This window comes from Vicia villosa, unplaced genomic scaffold, assembly GCF_029867415.1.
Source record: "Vicia villosa cultivar HV-30 ecotype Madison, WI unplaced genomic scaffold, Vvil1.0 ctg.002772F_1_1, whole genome shotgun sequence".
Taxonomy (NCBI): Eukaryota; Viridiplantae; Streptophyta; class Magnoliopsida; order Fabales; family Fabaceae; genus Vicia; species Vicia villosa.
The window spans coordinates 159,112-167,913 of NW_026706026.1; the positions used below are offsets into that span (position 1 = coordinate 159,112).

The following is an 8,802-nucleotide window of genomic DNA, read 5'->3' on the forward strand; positions in this document are numbered from 1 at the left end:
ATAGGTCGAGACGTCCCCAACAGAGTCGCCAGCTGTTGCTACCGCCAAAATTAACAGAGTCGCCAATAACATATTTATCCTGAAAAGGAAGGGAATGCCAGCAAACCACAAAACAAAACAACGGTATCACGACCAGAGAAAAAGGGTAAGGGAGTGGGTTACGCGAGGGGAAGGTGTTAGCACCCCTCGCGCCCATCGTACTCGATGGTATCCACGCCTGTGTCTAAAACTATGGGTGTGTAACAAATCTACGCTAATCTGGACTAAAATGAATGCAGAATGTAGGGAAAAGAAAGGATTATGCTCGCACGGGCCCTACCCCGCTGCCTACGTATCTGTTTTGTAGAATCAGAGCTACCGTAGCTCGGCTAACTAGTTTCTGTTTGTTTTGTGTTTTTTAGGTGAACGAGTTACATTCGCACTCCGCTGCTCGACCTTTGGAGACTTATGCTTGGGAATGGAGCGGAAATAACAAGCTCTTAAGAAAAGAAAATCAAAGAGTGTCGTTTGTGTTTTAAAGAATGCATGAGGAAGACCTAAGCTAAGGGGGAAAGCTTGCTACCTAATGTTATCACACAAAGGGTACAAGTCTAAACTAGCCTATCAACCTACGGGGAAAAGCAAAAGCAAACAATAATATCACACAAACGAGCTCCGCTCGTAAAGCAAACAAACCAACGACACTGGCCGAGTGGTAGAAAAGCGGTCCCGCCATAGCCAAGGGGAGCGAATCACCCGATTCATCCAAGCATTAGACCTCGCGAAAATGATCGGGCCATAGACAAGAGGAGCGAGCCCCTCTCAGCAACCAAGCCGTCACGGATCTGAAAGGAAAACGGTGCATGCGTACACCGAGCATCAACGCCGAGCGACGCGAGCTATAGGAAATGTGGGGGTCCGGTTGCATGAACCCTTTTCCTGACATACTCGATAACAAAATCTTGTGCAGGTTCAGAAGCGAACAACGCGTAGCGTACGTATACTGAACGAAATCGATGCGACTGGGTTGGAGTTGATTACTAACCCTTTCCGCATGCCTTCCATGAGGACTTAACGGAGTTCCATATAGGACTTATTACACCGTGACTCCCTGCCGCAAAGCACAAATATAAACACACCAACAAAAATAGAGCCTCTTTCGAGGGCTTGGCCAGATGAATGTTTAAGTCCTACTTCTCATGTTATAAGATGATGCGTAAAAGAGATAAAGTGCGAGAAAAGATAAAATGAAACAGAGACAGTACCGAACAGATAGCAAATCTGCAATGAGCTATAAAGCGTAAGCAGAGAAGTCCGAAATACTTCGCGTAAGCCATCATCAAGCAAAGCGAGTCAGAAAACGTTGTCGTGAAAATAAATCACAAGCGACATGTGGCACGCGTCGAGCATAACCACACAAACCTGCAAGAGAATACAAGCCAGACAATACAAGAGTATACATCTCAATGAATGAGAGATCAGGTGACTGGCATCGGAAATAGGTTCATGTCCCACAAATAAAGTGGAACACGACGCAAATCAATCGCACTGGAAGCGAATTCATGTCCTACAAATAAAGTGGAACACGAAGCAAGTCGAATCGCAATCGAAGACTCTCTCGAAGTACCTAGCACATCTCAGCAAACAAATCATTAGTAATAAGGAAGCACACTATAGAAAATACTAGCAATTAAGTTCTAATTAAATCCTAAATAAAAATCAAACAAAATTAAATTGTTTTTTGTGGCATTTTCATCTAAAATTAATAGAACAAAACTATCTACAAAACATCTAAATTCTAACAAGGAAAACATGTTTTTTATTCTTTCTTTTTATCATGCAAAAGTCTAACAAATGTAATTGATTTTTATGTTTTTATTACATGAAAGAAATAGGAAACAAAACTAGTTAAAACAACTAATCCAATGGAGAAAAATATATACACAGGGGGTTTATTGAGTGAAATAAGGTGCAGGCAGCAACAGGGCGCATAGGCCCATCCAGGATTTGCCCCAAGGACTGTTTTGTACTCAATCAGAACAAAAAAAAAACGGAAGTGTATGGGCTAAGAAGGAGGTGATGCGCAAGAGTTTGTGTGGCAGGCCCAATTCATTTTCAGTTGATCCATTTTCATGTTGCCAGATTTATTCAAATTGATATTAGATTTTCCTATGATTCAATTAATGGTCCACTAATCTCAATTAACAACAACTAATCAATGTATTAACCTAATTAATATCAACTAATACCATACAATTATGACTAAACAAAAAATCAACAAAAGAAAAAAGGAATTAGGTTTAAGAATTGTGTGACCTTTGGGATTTTGTTCATCCCGTTCATCTCTCAAATGGTGGTCGGCATCCTCATCTCCTTCTCTGATCAAATACTGAAGTCTCCATTTCAATCGATCCCCTCTCTCGGCTCGTTTCTCTCGTTGCTTCCTCCTCCGATTTCAATCTCTCTTCGTTCCGCTTTGTCTTCGTATATTCCATGTCGATGTTGGTTGCTCAGGTGATGATATGTGTTGAAAATTCGACGAGAAGGCAAGGCGAAGATGATGTTGTTGTTCGCAGTGACGATGCGGATTGAAGAATTGCGTGCAGTTGTAGAATCGGATCGTTGCGGGCTCGTGATAATTCGATGATGCTTAGGTGCGATGTTGAACGCGCTTCGGTACGCTGTAAGGTTGCGTTTAAGAGCTGCGATGATCTTCGAAGTCAGGTACAGAATCCGTTCACCACACATGCGTTGAGCGTTCTTACACGGATTGGCTTGTGAACTTCGATTCAGGGATGTTGTCTTTCCTCTTCTAAATTCCCCTGCGTTCATTTGAGATTCATTATGTTGTGGTGACGATGATTATCACTTCATTGTTCTTGCAGATGATGGATTGAAGGTTGATGATGAACGATGCGGTTCGGTGAGCCTTATGGAGATTTGATGATGATGCGATGATGAAGATGAAAAAGATGATTTGCCGAAGCTTGTTACATGAAGGTGATTGAGTGAATAAGATGAGCCGAGAGTTGAAGATTGAAGAAGTGATTCTCGATTCAAGTTTTTGTGTAGAAACAAGAGTGATTATTGAGAGTTTCTGCTATGGTGACTGAATCAGAGAGAAGATTGGTGAAGAGCGATGATGATTGAAGTGCTTGAAGGTCGAGAATCCATAAACGGTTATGGAGATTTGAAGAAAAGAGGTTGTTGATGATGGTGAGGTTGAGAGAAGATTCAGGAGAGAATTGTAGGATTGTTGAGGATTGAAGATTCAGCGAGATTTTTCTGTTGAAAAGTTTGTTACGATCTGTTACAGGTTCTTCTCCCGATTCTTTCTGTTAGGTTTCTCTCTTTCATCTTTTTTGTGAAGCTTTCTGTTATGTGGATTTTTCTTCTTTAGCATTATGTTAACAAAATTCTGCTATTGATTTTGTGGTCAAGCTTCTGAAATCTCCCCCCCCGAACTTCTATTAGAGATTGTTCAATATTTGTTCTCCTCCCCCGAAATTCTGTTGCCGTCTCTTTATTATCAATAGGCTTTTTCTGGTTCGAGCTGCGGTTCGGTTTATTTGCTTTTGTAGGGTGAATGGTTTATTGGCTGTGAAATTCACTTGGTTTTTTTGTATTAGTTGTAGGTCTTGATTTGTTCATAAGCATAATTTTGGATGCCACCTTGGATTTTCAGTTTGAATTTCAAGTCGGTAAAGTGCATGTCATGGAATTATGTAGGAGCTCCCTTTTGATACCATTTTAGTTCAGCTTTTATTATGCAGGGATTTTTGAGTATCAGCTGTAAAGCAAGCTTCAAATTGTGAAAATTAATTGTCGAGTCAAATGTTGCAAGTTTGGAGTAGTTAAATGGAGATGAATCAAGACTTAGGATTTTGGATTGTGTAATCTTTTGTATGTTTTTATTGTAATGGACTTTGGATTATATTTGAACTTGAATGATGTAATGGACACTTAAGCCTTTTGTTGTGAACTTTCCTTTTGATGAATGAAGTAAAACTCTCACAACCTTGCAACGAACTTTGAAAGAACTTGTGATAAATCGTGATAGCAATTTGAATAGACTTTGAAAAATCCACATGAATCCTTTTTCTTAACATGCTTAAATCTTGACCCAATTTGATTAATTTGAACATGCATTTGAAGTCATAGTATTAAGTAGTCCGTCGAATGAGTGTTTTCAAGCAATAATTCCAACTTAACCTTCGCTTCTTAAAACCTTAACTTCCATCTTAGATCCAAGTCAACTTATATTGCAAACAATAAGTAGCAATGATGAGAACAAAAACTTCCTTGATCACAATGATTCCACAAGTTTATCTCTCACGCCATGACTCGCATTGGTATTTCAATCCACTATAGCAATAATGCGTTGAGTAGCCTTTTGAAGGTAACTGTAGCTTGAAACGATGGAAACTCTATCATTTTTCTTTGAATTTTGAACGACGAAATAAGCGTCCTTCATAACTTATAGTACAGAGAAAGAATGCAAATTTTGGGGTGCAACAATCCTCAATGTTCTTAATTGATTAGTCATTCCCATTCACTAAATATCCTGCCTGTGAAGGGGTATACAACTTGTAATTTGTTTTCTTCTCCATGTCAAAATGTCTCTTTTTTTTGCCACTTAGACTATTTCACTTCTTCTCATTTGCGGGCTTTCTTCTTTCAGCCTCTTTTCCTTAAATCTGAATTTCTCTTGGGGAAAAATTTAGACAATTTTCCCTTCATGATTAAATCTTCGATAATACCCTCCAATTGCACGCACTCTTTTGTGTTATGGACATTACACATGTGGAGATGAAAATATCAAGATTTGTCCATTCTCAGACATTCTCTGAGTGGTGTTGGTTATTCAACTTGTTTTTCTCTAAACTACGTGTTAATGCATTCTTGCAAGATACACTCTCTTGATACCTTTAATGATGAGTAATCTTTGTATCATAAGGAAATGATCCATTGGCCTCTCGATTGGTCTGTGAATATTTCTTGGCTTCGTCCCCTCTTTCTGTTTCCTTGTTTGGTTTCTTCGTTTCCCTTTTTGCTTGTTTATTCCTTCTCGAATCCCTGGTCATAAATTTCCTTACTGGCTTCCAACTTTACATTGTATTGTATAAACTTTTCGGCCCCTGCCAATAGGCTTTTAAAGGTTTTACACACCCTATTCTAATACTTTCAACAAATTTGGACCCTTGTGAGAGTCTTAGACTTAGTAGGTACTTCTTCATCTTCTCATCAGCGTCCATGACTAGTATCGCTTCTCCAATGAACCTTTAGATGTAGATTCATAGTGGCTCGTCTTTCCCTTGTCTAATGGATCTTAGGCTTTCCACTAACTTGAGTTGTCTTCTCGATGCCGTCAATTGTACATAAAACATGCACTTCAAAGGGTCCAAATTCGATGAAAGTATTGGAACGAGAAGGGGATATCTTCAATCCACCTCACAGTGTCGAGAAAGGTTGGGATCCATCAGACAATGGAAAGACAAATTGATATGATCTTACATCAATAGGTCATCGTAGATGCAATACTAGTAAAGGGCGCCAACATTGAGATAAGGAAGTTCATGTTGAGTCTAGGACTTCAACTGTAGTCCAAATTCACCGAAATTATTGGAATCAGGGCCCCTAAAACCTTCAACAACTTGGACGAGCTTCAAAGAAAAGGAAAAGACAAGCCACTAAGAAGAATGGAGAATGTAATTTATCCATCTTTTAGGGGAGAAGAGTGTCAATTTTTTAATAGGTTTTGTCGAAGAAGGGATATAACTTATTCACGTTTAAATAGTGTCCGATTACTGGTTTTGAAATCGTGACATTTTACTTATCCCCTTTTAATAGAAGAAATTATGGCCATTAGCCTACTAGACCAAAAAAGAGGAAAGTGTAATATATTTTACATAAGAGGAAAGATGAGTGTATATTTTAATACAAGAGAAGATGGTAGTGAAATATTAGGGGAGAGAGAGAGATATCTTCCAGAAGAGAAAATTTACTCGTTAATTTATAGAAAAACACCGTCAAAAAGAAGTAAATTTTTTTTTTTATAATCACCTCCAAAAGCCTTCATATCCCTTTATCTCTAAACTCGCAAAGAGATAAGAGACCTTTGGGAATTATTTTTCATAATGACATGGTTACAATTTAACAGGTAACTACAATTAAGTAATGATGACGTTGTAACCATATCATAAATAACACTAGCATAATTCAATATGCTTATAAATATTATCAGTATGACTTGCAAATACAAATACTGGCCTAGAAGTAACATAAGGCTATTAAAAAATTCTCACACAATCACAATAATTCTGAATGCACATCGAAAAATAACCAGATGAACAAGAAATATTTAAACATTGTTCGTGATGAGTGCAAGCCTTCTCAGAATCTGTGATATAAAACAAATATTAAAGAAAGATGATACAAGATTGAGTATTAGGTACAGAAGAAAATTTGAAAAGAATTAAAGAAATATCTTACTTCCATAGGTTATAAGAAATTGGAAAAAGAAAAGGACAAAAGCACAAATGAATTTGAAAATTTTAGGCATTTTTCCTACTCAGTATGTAAAACAAAAATAAATGTTGATGACTTTATATTGTAAAACAATCATACTAAATATACTACAGTTAATTAATTTTTGTGACTTATTAAAAAAAAGATTTTCATTATTTTTAATTTAATTTATATCCAAAAAAATAATCTAGCCTTTCATTATATATAGGGGCAACATAATACCAAAAGAGCAATAACCGTATTGTGTGATCATAAAATAAATTTTTGAAATAATGCATTGATATTGAGGTGACCATATTTTTGAATGAAATTAAAAGTATTTTATGACGATAAGGGTCTGTTCAAGGGGCAAACATACATTTTATTAAAAAAATAATAATAAGGGGGCAAACAGACATCAATGTTTTTTTAGGGAAAATGTTGAAAAAAATTAAATTTGTTTGTCGAAAAATTAGGTATAAATATTCTAAGTTAAAATATGAGATTATTTCCCCCACAAATACATTAATTTTTGGTTTTAAATTTTTTTATTTTTTTATTTTAGCTTTTGTAAACATTTGTCTTGTTTTTAGTCAAAAAAAAAATATCTTAAAGAGAAATTAAACGGGATAAAGAAACGAGATTCGATCCTCTCCAATTTATTGTCTCATGGTGCCTATTCTGCCATAATCTAATGGTGGAGAAAGAAAGAGATAAATTATGTCTTAAATTACGGGAGATCAAAACAAAACAAAACAAGAAGGTTCAAAAGAAAAATAAAATATATTTAAATTAATATTTTATGAATAATGCTAACTTATGTCTTCAAAATACATTTAAAAAACACACAAATAGAAAATTTGTGTTAAAAATGTTTTTTTTTAAACTATAAACTTTTAATAGAATCAATGCATAATTTTCGAGAAGTTTTTTTTTAACGAGTTCTTAATTTGTGTCCTTAGAACATATGTTAACATTACTCATATTTTATTTATTAACTTTTAGGTTTAACTAAACTTAAATTATTTATTAATATTTTAAAATACTTTATTACAAAAGTGGTTTTCTGGCATGTTTGGTTTGGCGGTGAAAACACTAAACGGGCATTTCAAACCCTTCATACCGTGAAAATGAGAATCAACAAAATATAACTTCTCCTTTGCCGTGAAAATGCACCGTGTTTATGGGGATCCCACTGTATATCCAAAAATGTTATTAGACTGTCTTATTTCTAAACTAAATCAAAATAATGCCCATGGTAATAAAAACAAAATTAGACTACAGTTTAATTTTATTATAAGGAGATGCATGAAGTCATGTATCCATGTCCATTTAACTCCCCTAAGAAGCACAAGAAAAGTTTAAGCCAAAGAATTTATGACCACCCAAATGGTTGGATGGTTATGTGTGACTAAATAAGGGGTCACATTTCCTTAGGTTATATTTGGAAGTTTGGAAGGAAAGAGAAAGAAGAGCTTCAAAATTTTATTTATTTTTTAAATATAGACAAATTTTTAACATTTTTTTAAAAAAAAATATGTTGTTTAGAATAATAAAATAATGTTTATCATTAATGTATTTTTACTTTTTTAAATACTATAACAACAAAAATAATATTAGAACATTTTGTCAAAGCCCTCCAAAACCCTCCATTTAATACAAATTTTAAGTTCACCAAATTAGGGGGTTTTTGATATTATGAAGAAAACCAAACCCTAAAAAATTCTTCAAACTAAAATCTTTCTATTCTTTTTTCCCAATCCTTCCTATTTTTCAAAGTTCACCTCTCTCTTCCCCTCCAAACTCCCAAACATATCCTTATAGATTCATATTATTTTTAATACTTTTCTTTACGTTGCATTTTGTCAGAACAAATTATCATATTCCGTTGTTGCAATTTGATTCTGTTAGAACAAGATTTGTTCTGATCAATATTCTTAGTTTTGATGATAACAAGGATATGAATTTTGTGTGAGATAATGTGGTACTCTAATACACTGCAATTTCCCTTTCAAGAAATATATAAAGAGTATGCACAATTCAGCGCAAGAAGCACTGACTCAGAAGGTTCAGCATGCAACATCAGAACATGGTCTGGCAAGACATCAGAAGATGGTCAAAGGAGAATCAGAACATGGGTCTATGGAAGCATCAGAAGAACTTGAGTTCAGAAGCAGAAGCACTGAAGTTCTCATGGTATCACGCTCAGAAGCACTTCAAGGTCAAAAGACAAGAAGATGCTCTGCACCAAGCTGTTTGACTCTGATGATATTCAAACGTTGTATACACAAACAACAGATCAGAAGCAAGTACAAG

At 35.5% G+C, this 8,802-nt stretch overlaps 1 long non-coding RNA gene across 1 annotated transcript; it reads left to right on the forward strand.

Moving 5' to 3' along the window:
- The first annotated feature begins 2,252 nt into the window (after positions 1-2,252).
- On the forward strand, positions 2,253-3,941 carry LOC131639771 (uncharacterized). The gene is made up of 2 exons (XR_009295038.1): positions 2,253-3,295; positions 3,609-3,941. It is a non-coding gene; the product is annotated as an uncharacterized LOC131639771 (long non-coding RNA).
- Positions 3,942-8,802: the final 4,861 nt, after the last annotated feature.